Below are 12,755 nucleotides of genomic sequence, written 5' to 3'. Positions count from 1 at the left end.
TTAGCGGTGTTGCAACTGTATATTACTGTATATTCCAAATGTGGCTTGATATTAGAATAGTCAACAAAAAAGTCAATTCTTCTGTTTATGATTATACATGAGGGAACTTTATACTTCAGTTCTGAAAGATTACCTGTAAGGAATAACCAAGGTACTTTAAACCATAGTAGGAATGTTTCAGTTAGTTGCAGACCATTAGATATCAGGGTAGATAAAGATCCTAGAAATGTCCCCGTGATAACTGTTAGTGTCTTCACACAGCTGCCCATTTTAGTCCTGGACCTGGCCTGTAGACCCGTTCGCAATTTGGTGTTGGGGGAATTTCTCACTCGAACTGAGTTAGTGGGTCCCTAGACATGAAAAATCACAGAGGTGCTTGTCCGCCATAGTGCCACGAATTACATAATGGTCAAATCAAATATGGCCGCCATCGCATGATGATAAAAATCCAACTTCTTTGTTTCTGAATGTTTATACACATGTAATACCTCTATTTTGACTAATTATGGTATGTTGAATTCATTTCTGCAATTGATATGACCATATTGGGTTATTGTGACCTTGAAAGGGCATGGTCAAGGTCGTAGAAAAGAAAAGAGCAGCAAGAGCCTTCTCACAACTTTCAACAGGATTGGTTCATGTTCAAGCTACCAGACAATCAGAACTGCCCGCAGTCTTCTCGCTAGCTATGCTGTGAAATGCTCAGGAGATGGAGAGACACCCATACCAAGTACTTTTACAAGGGAGGATTATACTATGGCAGGCATGGACAACTCCGATTATGCTGATAAATCATCACTTTCTGGTACCAAGGGTTCACACTATGCAGCATTAGTACTGTTCCAAGATGCCACAGTGAACAGACCCCTTCATAAGCCTCCAGTGTCAAGCATAGGATTAAGCCATGCTGATCCAATCCTGCAGACAAAAGTTGCCATGCCAAGAGATACCTCACCATGCCAAGCCAGTGGTTCGACCTGTCCTGCCACCAGACATGCTGCTGCATCCTGAAAACAAGCAAGCAACATTACTTGATGTTGCAACTGCCAAAAGTGCATCTGGAAAGCATGAATTCTTGATCAGTCTGATCCGCTGCAGTGCATCAGCAGGAGACCCTCTGATATGGGCTGCTGTGCACACACTTGTCTCATCTGCTGTGGTGCCGATGATGCGTGTTGGCTTCCTACCTGTCATACCGAGACCCATTACTGAGCGTGCCACCGTCAGACATTGCCTCACCAACTTCCAGAGTGTTCGCAGACAACTGAATCAGGCGTCAATGGCGATTTGGTGTGATGAAAGTGTGTTTGCCCTGGCTGTAGATATTTACCTGCATGAGACAGAACAGTTCAAGGATCTGTTTCTCTGCATGGGCCCTTTCCATTGGACCCGTGTTCTACTCAGATGCTAGGGAAAACTGCTTTGAGGTTCTGGCCTGGATGATGCATTGGTGGAGTGTGAAGTGTTTGGACCTGGCGTGATAGAGTCGGTGTTAAATGGGAGTCATTATGTCCGTGCTCTCACTGGGATGCTGATTGTGGAGGATGTGGTCAGGTCGCTCCAGTGGGAGATGTTCTGGCAACACAAGGACAAAGCAGAATATCCAGTGCTAGCACAGGTAGAGGCACTGCACACTACACTGGCTGCAAATCAACGTTGCCCAGAGCAGTTTGAAGCCTTGATTGAACTAGTGCAGAAGTTGAATCAGGACTTTCTGGAGTTTGAGAAGGAGTGTGAAGCAAAGTCAGAGCTCTGCAAATTCTTTGGAGTTTGGCTGGAATTGGTGGCCATCATCAAAAATGCTGTAGTCTCCGAAAGAGAAGGAAACTGGAACCTACACGTGGCTGCTATAAAGGATTCTATGCCAATCTTTGCAGAATGTGACTGCATAAACCATTTTCGTCATGGGTCATGGTATCTTGAACAAATCAAGGTGCTAGAGTTCACACATCCTGAGCTCTACCGGCGCTTCTCTATAGGCCAGTGGGTTGTGCAGGATGGCCCTGGCTGGTTCTGTGCTGTGGGAGGTGACATGAAGGTCGAGCAGACCATTCAGTGAGTGTCAAAGGGTCCTGGAGGTCACTATGTAGTAGGAGCCACACACAATGCAAATACTGTAGCAGAGTTTGAGCTCTTGTTCCATGAGATTGGGATGATCACTGATATCCTCAACTTTCTCACCAACAACCACACTTTGAAACAGACAGAATGCCATCTCCAGCATGCACTGAGCACCACTCACCGCCTTACATTCAACCAAAATGTTTCAAAGCTGCTGGACTTTGTGCTAGAGCAGCAGAATCCATACTCAGTGTTCCACTGCACAGTCTGCTCACCAAGCAGGCTGTTGACCAAGGTGTCGCTCCTCGCTTGCTCAACTGACTCCAAAATGGGAAGCATGTCTACTGCTCGTACAGGCAGGAGAGGTTAGTTGAGAAGACCAAGAAAATGAGCACAACTGTATCAAAGAGAAAACTACCTCAGTTCAACGAACAACCACAGAAGACACCAGCAATCAGTATGAAGGAGCAGAAGTTAGTCTCATCCAAAGACATGGCCGAGGCACATAGGAGTATGGACATTGCTAAGGAGCGGGGCATGAGTATCCGGCAGATACTTTCTCATGATGTGCTTTCAGCATCTCCCCTGTTTGATGGTGACCTTCCAGCTCATGTCAACAAGTCAAAACTTGTCAGTGAGATTGAGCCTCGACTTGATCTCAACCAATGGAGTCCTGAGTCTACTTATGCCACTCATGTTGTGGTAGACTTCATGTCGAAGATGCGACAGATGCCTCTAGCACAATTCCCTACTTTAGGTGTGGTCATCAATGCCATCATCAGCTCAACATCATCCCTCTGCCAAGAGCCGGAGTTCATCCATCTTGTACTAAATTCCTACATCGAGATGTCCCTGAAAGAAGGCATGTGGCGTACAGACTCAACAACAGGCATCAACATCATTGGCATGAACAGACACACACCCATCCCTCAGCAACTTGACAAGTTCTGGGCATCTGAGGAGAACAAGTTTCTCATCTTGGAGCGTCACTGACAAAGACAGTGATTAAAGCACATATCCTGACAGGAGATGACTGTATGAGCAAGGTAGGGACTAAACATGCTGCTATGGCTTCTGACCCAGTCCAATACTTAGCCAACTTTGGAGAGGGAGACATCTTGACAGAGCAAGATGCAGCGTTGGCTGAGAAGTACTTGGTGTGTGTCTGGGCTGGGGCTAGGTCAACTACAACAGCTAAGACATTTGATGACTTCAGGGTAGAAATATACATCAGTGGAAGTGCTGGAATTGACGCTCTCCCTCCCACAAGTAGTGGGATTAGAGGCCACATCCAACGAGGGGCTTTTCTGGTTCATACGGCATGCCACTTGCTTGCAACAGCCAAGGACGCCAAAGCAAGACTAGAGCCAACGGAACATGGATGGAAGGAGCACTTTGGCACACTCCTGCCATCAAAATGTCTGAAGCCCTTACCACCAAGTCTGCTCACAGTATGTAAGTGTGCAGGCAAGTGTGACAATCGCCGATGTGGCTGTCGTGCTGCTGGAGTTTCATGCACCGTATTCTGCCATGGAAAAATTATCCTGTAAAAACCCATCCCACTAACATGCATGCACACATACAGTACACTTTGAGAGATATCAGACTATGGTGCACTTTTAGTTAATTTGGTATGATGTAATTTGTAGCACTTTTATTGCTACATAGTTTCATTTGTACTAACACCCAATTAAAAAGTTCAAAGGGATGTTTATAATTGTTACATTTCTTCTCTTCATGTCTTGTTATAATAAATAAAAAATCATTGTGGAAAAAAATACAATAAAAAGTGACTATAAAAAAAGAAATCTTAATCGAGTTATTGAAAAATGATGTTGACATTGACATTTCAATGACAAGATGATCCTTAATGTTAAAAACAATATTAGCAATGAATGTTAAATGTCACATTTAGTAGAATTAGACTTATTGCATCTGTTTTTTTTTTATTCCTAATAATGGCCAAGTTATGGCAAAGGTCTTAAGAATAGGAAAATGACCTTGACCATGACCTTTTAAGGTAAAAAGTCAGCCAATATGGCCATAACAATATCAGAAATGAATTCCACATACCATAATAAGTCTAAATAGAGGTATTACATGTGTATATACACTCAGAAACAAAGAAGTTGCATTATCATCATCATCCGATGGCGGCCATATTTGATTTGACCATTACGTAATTCGTGGCACTATGGCGGACGAGCACCTCAGTGATTTTTCATGTCTAGGGACCCACTTACTCAGTTCAATTGAGAAATTCCCCCAACACCAAATTGCGAACGGGTCTACAGGCCAGGTACTGGATTATTTGTTGAATCATTTTCTTTGCCACTGACTGTAGAAGATGTGAACATCTGTAGTGTCCCTCGCATTTGAGATACACGTATGTGTTGATGATGTAGCATAACATAAACCGACATCTTAGTCTGAGCTTTTTATAAATCACTGTGGCCCACTTATCAAGATTCTGGCCCATTTTTCAAGTCTTTCGCCGCCCAAAACACATTTGGCACACATCAAAATTGGACTGCTTAAGGTGGAAAAAGAGCAGCCATCCTGAGGTGAGGCGTTACTGTTCGGGAATGCACCCTGATCCTGATGTGTAAATGATAATTGAGATGGAGATGTATTTTTCATCCACAGGCTCTGCGACAGGGATTTAGATGCCGGGCAGAGGTTGTTTCCAAACACACACGCCGCTCCTGCTTCAACAACAGTGAGCATTTACATCTACATATGGGCAGCTTTTTTTATCCCAACTTTTATTCAGTGTTATTGTTCTGATGAAATTCTGTCCCTTTATTGTTATTTTCCATGTTAAAGGTCAAGATTGCATGACTATGGAAGCCCATTTCCGCCACAAAAGAAAAAAATCATGCTCTGGTAAATCATAATTATAATTATAAGTCATAATTAAGAGATGAAGTCGAAATGGTCACTTTAAAAGTCAATTATGAGATTAGAAAGTAGAAATTATGACATACTAAATCTAAATTATGATGTAAAAAGTCAAAATTATTACTTAAAAAGTAAATTATGAAGTCTTATAAAGTCTAAATGTATACAAAGTTGGAATTATGACTTTAAAAGTCAAAAGTATTAGTCAAAATTGAATGACAAAATGTAATTACTTAGAAATTATGACATACTAAACTGAAATTATAACGTAAAAAGTCAGAATTATTACTGCTCTTTATTAAGTCTAAATCATGAAGTCTAAATTTATACAAAATTTAAATGGCATACTAAATCGAAATTATGAGTTAAAAATCATAATTATGAGATAATGTCAAAACTGATGTCTTAATTTCAACTTTTTATCTCATAAATGACGTTTTGTCATAATTTTGAATTTTATCTCATAATTATGACTTTAATGTTCATTTTGACTTAATTTCATAATTTGTCATAATTTAGATTTTTTTTATCTTATAATTGACATAATTTTGAACCTCTAAATTATAATTTCGATTATGTCATAATTCTGACATTTAACTAATAATTTGACTTTTGTCATAATTATGAAAATTATTACATTAAAAGTTGAGAATTCAAAATTGATGTTTTTTTATATATTTAATTTTATGTCATAATTTTGACTTTTCATCTCATAATTCTGACATTCTCATAATTTCGGCATTTTTACATAATTTCAACTCAAGTCATCATTTCAGTTTAGTATGTCATAATTTCGCCTTTTATAAGTCATCATTTTGACTTGTAATCTTATAATTATGATTTAGTTTGTCAAATTTGACTCTTTATCTCATAATTATGACATCCTATGTCATACCAGAGCGTGATTTTTATTTTCTTATGTGGTGGAAATCGTCTTCCATAGTATGATTGTATGCTGGTTTTGAATAGATCATTCACAGTGATTCTCAAAATAACTTCATTATCAAGTTTCAATTCAGACCACTTATCAATAGACTTATATTTTCTCTGGAGTTATCACTGTATTGATGCTGTTTTTAACCTTTTCATTCACCTCCACTTATGATGTCTGAATTATACAGTGGACCACCACATGTATGTCAGTTGTTTCCCAGTCTAAAGTGTTAAGCAGTGAAAATGGGTTATGTACTCCTCCTAATTAGAAAGTCATTTCTGTCCTACCTGTGAGCGACAAATGGAATGGGTTGTTAAAAATGGCTTGCTAAATACTGAGCAGATGTTACACAAATGATGTGTTTGGCCTTGCTTCTCTGCAGGTGACATTTAAAAATAGAGGCGCAGGTGTATTGAAAAGTGATGTTGTGATTTGCATCTTTGAACAATTCTTTTTGATGATTTAGTCAAACCATTGCACTTGACTCAGAAGCCTTTGTTTAGGAGTAAAACTGAGATTTGAAACCAAGATGAATTCAAAATTAACCCTATTAACTGTCTTAACATTCCTGGTAAAAGTCTAATAAGTGTCTATTATTCAAAAGGAAAAAAAAAACTGAAGTTTGCGCACAGAAAGCCACCTTTCAGACAGCATGCGTCCGTGAATTCAGCTCTCTTTCAAGGATTATTGCGCTTGATTGGTCAAAAATATGTCACAATGCACGTCCTGGCAAGTATCCACGCAAATACAGTCGGGTATGTTTTAAGTTAACGTAAACAGTTAATAAATAAATCGGGTGTGTCCCAAATTGGATCCGTGCGTCAGGTCTTAAAGTAACGGCAGACCAAAAAACTAAAGTCAAAAAGCAGTTTTACTTTTACATTTGTTTGAACTGAGCAAGTTTACAATTTTACTCACATTCAAACACACTTTATATCTTGTGTGAAACACAAAAGATATTTAGTAGAATGTTCAAGCTGCCCTTTTCAATATAAAGTAAACAGTGGTTTCTAATGCTAAATCCAAGATCTATTTTAGGCCTGATGAAAGCTGAATGTTTGCATTGTTCCTTTTCAACTCAATGGCATTTTGTTTGCCTCAGGACCCTCAGGAAAAAGAGTAGCATACTTTTAAAGAGAGTTCTTATTACAGAAATATTACACTTTAAAAGAAAATACTTGTGCAAATTCAGTGTAATGTTATTTGCAATTAAATTCAAACATTTTGTATAGTTTAGCAATTTATATTAAATGCAACTAGTTGAACTCAAAAGTGCTTTTATGACCCATTATTATCATTATGCATAATTTCATAATTACTTCTGTTGTCTTGGAAATACGGTTAACGTTACTGCTAAATGTACTGACAAGCAAATAATAGTAAACTAAAATATACTTTAATGTCATTTCTATAGAAATTTGTATGTCATGTATTTAAATATAGTAATTACACATTTGTAATAATGTTATAACGTTTTGAATGTAACATTGAATAACACACTATACGGTTAAAATTATAATCAAGTGCTTTAGTATGTTAGTCAACACATCAAAACAAGTGTACTTCTTTAAAGCACAACGAAATATTTATTAAAAGCATAATGATTTAAAATGTACTTCAATGTAAAACTTTTAATTTGACATTATTACAAAGTGCACTTTTTAAAAGTCTACTTAAGTGTGTTAAGAAACACAGTCATGAAAGTGTCTCTCTTTTTAAGGGCACTCAAGTAGGTTTTTATTACTTTTTAAAAAATATAATTTTAAGTTTCAAAGTACACTACAAGTGCACATCCAAAACAATTAAGCACACTACTTTTTCCACAAGGGAAGCACACGATTTGAAATCTGCTCACTGGCAGAAGAAAGATGCTTTTAGTTTTCGCATCTACCAGCAGCTGCTAAAAGGGCCAGGCTAGCCTGCCAAACCTTGACCTCTCTGCTAAATCAACACCTTTTCTTTTTTTTGTGAATACAGGATCAATGCTCTTTTATAAAACGGATAGTTCCAGTCCTTGATTCTGATTGGTTGAGCCGCGTTCGAAGCCGTTGTAAATCACTCAACAAACACACACCTGTGACCGCATTAAATCAGTATCACTGCGCAACTGCCGTTTGTGATTCTTTGTTGCTGCATGTGTTGCTTAGCAACGTCTTTGGAACTACATTGCTTGGCGGAGGAATAAATGTATTTTAACGTTATATTTTTTGTTGCTGGTGTTTATTTTATGAATAAAATAAATATTAAAATGAATATTTTTATCGAGTAACCGTTTTATAAAAGCAATAAGCCCCTTGAAGCCGCGTTTTACAGTGGATTTAGAACAGCTAAGGGGCGTTGTTTGGCACGACGCGGAGCGGGGTTTACTGCTTAAGAGTTTTATCACACAGTGCCTGATGTTTGAGGGTCACAAGCAACAGCTTAACTGCAGATGAGAAACATCTCGCCCAGTCTGTCACAATCAACGTCAACACAGCAGCATCTTAACCTCAGCGTGACACCGTCGCACAGCACAGCTGGAAACCGGTCTACAATCGTTGATACGGCGGACACTTTACTGAACATGTCTCAAGTACATGACAGTCACAACGCGGAATCAATCTCATCTTGTCGCGAGCGTATCGTTAGCCTCCTTTGAATTCAAATTAAATGGCTAACAATTTGATTCTTTTAAATGCTTTAGCTTCCTAATGGAAAGACAGTGGTGATTGGTTTCAGATTATATGCAGCGATGCTGAAGGAGGAGCTGGATAAACTGTATGCTTTTCCTAATGACAGGCAATATTATTCAAGCTAAATTAGATTACCCAAGCCCTCAGGGCCATCTCCATAAAGGTCACTGGAAATAGAACGGTCGCATACCAAATCGGTTTGTACCGTTCAGCTTTAATCTGTGCCACAGACACGACGGGCAGAATATGGCTGATCAGGGACATTCAGATGGACTTAATACTGAGCAAACAAATGAAGAACATTAGAGGGGATGGAGACAAACACTCATTGGCAAGGTCACGAATGGGCTTGCTAAAAATTGTATCATTAGAGAATACGAATTTCATGTTGAAGAATAGTTTTCCTCGTTGCAATGTTAGTGTCACGGGGTGTTTGCAGGCAGACAGATGAATAAAGTTCTCAACAAAGTTTAATAGCAAGTATACTCAAAAACAGGCGTTAGCAAACACTAACTAAACATGATCGTGACCAGACTTAGGGTACGTTTACGCGACAACGATATCGTTAAAACTGAGAAGTTTTTTCTTTTGAGTTTTCCCGCGTACAGACGACACCATTGTCAAAACGATCCTCATTCACACGGATCCGCGAAAACGACTAAAAACGCTGTATTCTGCTGCCAGGCCATTAGATGGCGATGAAACACTAGAGATTGGACACGTAATACGCATGTGCATGAAGTCATCGTTTTCACAGATTCACGTTTTTATTGTTTACACGGAGACCGTTTTCAAAAACGTGCACTTTTTCAGGCACCCAAAACGCCGTTGTCGTGTAAACAAACGGCCAAAGCGCATGCATTTTTTTTACGTTTTTAGTTGAAAACAGTGTCGTGTAGACAGGGATGTAACTATATAGTGAACGAAACAAGGTAAATTAATAGAAAGTTGGAACAAATGAACTAATAATGACGTGACCATAGTAGCTAAAGTGGCGGGAAATCAAAGGAAGGCATGAACTGGAGAAATACAAACTAAAAGTCCTTGAACTGAATTAAACTGAACATAATGGTGACAGTTATTGTGTTGCTTGCTACGACGTCTTCTTACCGCCCCACATTAATTTAGCCCACCATAATAATATTCTGTTCAAAAGATATGTTCAGTAAAAAGTAGTAACCTGCAACTGTTACCTTAACGAGCTATTTCTCCCTGATTTGACCCATAAAGATGGTTTTGTTGGTAAAATGTATTTAGCCTGATCTACCAATGTTAATTAATATTTTTTGACTTGGATCAAAAAAGGTTCATTTAGATGTTACCATTTTTTTCAGTGTGGCATTTATTGATTGCCAAGCTAAAACGGCAAGGATGATCTCTTAGAAAAGTAATAGCACACCTCTCTTTAACATGCCACATGATACTGTATTATTTGTTTGTAGCACAAATGGTGCAGGAAGGGAATATCTGCACACTAATATGGGATTCTTTACATCCATTATCCTAAAAGCAATTGTGATAGTGGTATTAAGGAAAACCTCACTAATTATCAGTGTTGTGAGTACTTGATGTTCTTCACCTTGTATTTAAGTGGGTGTTAAAAAAAAAAAATTGAATCTTCTATGTCCTTAATTTGAAAATAAATGAACAACCTGCCTGTCTTTAGCACATATTCACTTAATGGAGAGGAAAGAGGAATGTGCAATTCACTTAGCATCGATTCAAACCATTCATACATGTCACTGGAAGGCCAGACTCACTATTTATACAAAAGGGCAAGGAAACCTTCATTTATTTCATTTACATGTCAAAACAGTTCAGAGACAGGAACCTAGTGTCACTGGATTGTATCAGAAATTGTTTCAAAATGTTGACATTTTGACCCGGTTTTACATTTAACATGACTTTCCTCATTTTGTTTCATCGTCCAAGAATTCGGCATTATTTATAGAGGTAGAACAGCAAAGATGCACTTTAAAGCATTAAATGCCTTTCAAAAAAAAAAATTTGACTTTCGAATTATGTTCTTAATTTTGAGTATATAGTCAGCTATTGAGCTGTGTAGTATTTGTAAGATCAGAATTACTCCTAGTCCTGTTACAAAGCACAACAGTCACATAACAAAGCAAATATGCACGAGCGAGACACCATACCTCAATTTAATTTATTTATGTGAGCAAAGATATGTTGGCTTTGTCCTTGATACAGAGAAATACTGAGAACAACATTAGCAAATCAATAAAACCAGAAGGACAAAATGCCTTCCTTGATGAACAGAGAGAACATTACAGGTATTTATAGTGAGCGATGCTTGGCAGTGAGGCATCCTGTAGTCATCCTGTTAATAATACTGTTAAAAGCACACAAAGTCAATGGGTTAGAGAATAACATGCAAACATTTACATCTACCCACCACACACCATTCTACAAAGAGCCATAGCTCAAAAGCTTGTGTCAAAGTGGCTTTACTAAGAAAAGGTAGCTGTAAATGCTTCAATTTAGTGAAACACCTACCAGATATGTACATCTTTTTGCGACCTCTCCTTTTGTGAGGAAACACTCTTAAGCAACATGGATTTGACCACTCACACGGATAATGCAGTCTTCTGGGACCTTAGTGGGAAAAAGCGATAAGACTCTTCACTAAGGACGCGAGATTGGAGAGGAAAACCAGCGGTGACAAAGAAGAGAGATGAGGTTATATTGTCAACGCAAAGAGAAATCCAGGCATAAGGCTCTGGTGAGGCTAAGACACTTCGAATGGTCTTCTAAAGGGCTGGATTGGCCACACTGATGTCTTTCATACTGCTCAACCATAGATACTTATCAGCGGTCGCTGAGATGCTTCTGAGGGCTGACCGGCTCAACCCTTGTCCTTTATTTCCATATGTCTGACATTTCTCAGCACTCCTTTTATCAGTGGACTCAAACAATGTCAGATCCCCAAAGGTGCCCCATTCAGAGACGGCACGGCCATCCGGAGAAGGAGTGGCTGTATTTAACCCACATTCAGGCAAAGACCAAGCTTTTAAGAAGAGGTGAAACCCCTTGATGGAGATGAAGGCTGAGGAATTATATCACTCTTTGACAGAATCACAATGGAAAGCAACGGCACTGGCTGGTTAACTACTGACACTTGTTGACTATCAATGGCAGTCAGAATTCAAAGTGATGTATAAAACTTGAGGCCTGTTGAATACTGCTGTTCATCCCTGTGGAAAAGACCATCAGAGCTGGTCACCATCATATGTTTTGGAGGCTGGTGCTGAGCAAGGGACACTGGAGTCTAAACCGGTTTCTAAACTAGCTTAAAAACAACATGAAATCAAAACGGACCTATTTTCTTTCTTAATACACATCCCTAGTCTTATTGTGCATGACTCAAAAAATGTTGTTATGATCATTCATTGTCTTTGTAATCTTTCAAAAATGCAGCTGAAACCATTTTTCTTTTTGGCTGACGTCAAAGTCATGTAAGTTTCACCCACTTCTCTGGCTCTACTCATGCTCCGTCCCTACATTTCACTCAGAAATGCGTTACATGACAGAAGTAAAATGGGTTGCAAATGCCATTTTTAATACTGGCTTTAACCAGCAAGACTTCCTTGGTCACGTTTTGCTGATGAACAGCATGTCTAAGGCCCTGTTTACTCCTGGTATTAAGATGCGTTTAGGTTGATCAGATCACAAGTGGACAACGCTAAATACAGGTGTAAACGGGGCCTAAAACGTTTTGAGCTTGTCCACTTTTGACCACTTCCAGAGGGAGTCGAAAACGCATTGGACCAGAGTGCTTTCGTAGTTTAAACGCTCATGTAGTTGAATGTGTTCAAACAGCCACAAAAGACCGCCTATTGACCTAACACTTAAACGTTATGGGAAGCGTGCTAGTCTGACGGGATTTAAACTTTGTTGGCTGAAGACCCAAGATTCTAACACACATTCACAACGTTTGGCGTGGCTATCAGAAACAAAAGCTGTTGCTCTCCGTGTGTTTTTCAGTTGTCTCCCGGCATGTTCATATGTAAATTGCGTGAGCTTATTTTGTCCATTAGATCGAAAGATCTGAAAAAGCCCATACATTTACCCCCCCATAGACCCTCTCCTCAAAGAAATTGGGACAGAAGTGGTTGAAAGTGGACAAAAGAGATGGATTAAAACACCAGGTGTAAACGGGAATGCGTCTC

Source organism: Rutilus rutilus (assembly GCF_951802725.1).
Source record: "Rutilus rutilus genome assembly, chromosome: 1".
NCBI lineage: Eukaryota > Metazoa > Chordata > Actinopteri > Cypriniformes > Leuciscidae > Rutilus > Rutilus rutilus.
This window is presented reverse-complemented; position numbering follows the sequence as displayed.